Source organism: Sinocyclocheilus rhinocerous, unplaced genomic scaffold, assembly GCF_001515625.1.
Source record: "Sinocyclocheilus rhinocerous isolate Xijiao unplaced genomic scaffold, SAMN03320098_v1.1 scaffold1012, whole genome shotgun sequence".
NCBI classification, from domain to species: Eukaryota; Metazoa; Chordata; class Actinopteri; order Cypriniformes; family Cyprinidae; genus Sinocyclocheilus; species Sinocyclocheilus rhinocerous.
In genome coordinates, this window is record NW_015640039.1 from 513,205 (window position 1) to 513,527 (window position 323).

Below are 323 nucleotides of genomic sequence, written 5' to 3' on the forward strand. Positions count from 1 at the left end.
ATTTACTAAAAACAAGCCTATCGCAAGACATCTGGTAGGGGGGGCACCTGGGGTGGCCAGCCAAATTTCAGGGGGGGCCGGTGCCACTCCTGGCCACCACGTAGACACGCCCCTGATTATGCAAATGTGTTACCCAGTGACGTATACCAGTAACAGGCAAAAGAAAATATGACGACTCCTTAAGGCGATTCAGAATTGACTCTCTCTTTTGAGAGACAATATCTTTATTTATCATGCACTTTTTTGATTAACAACTTTGCAGATTGTTTTCATTTAAGGATAGCTACGTTATAAACTGCAAAAGAGATATTTTTCAAAAACCC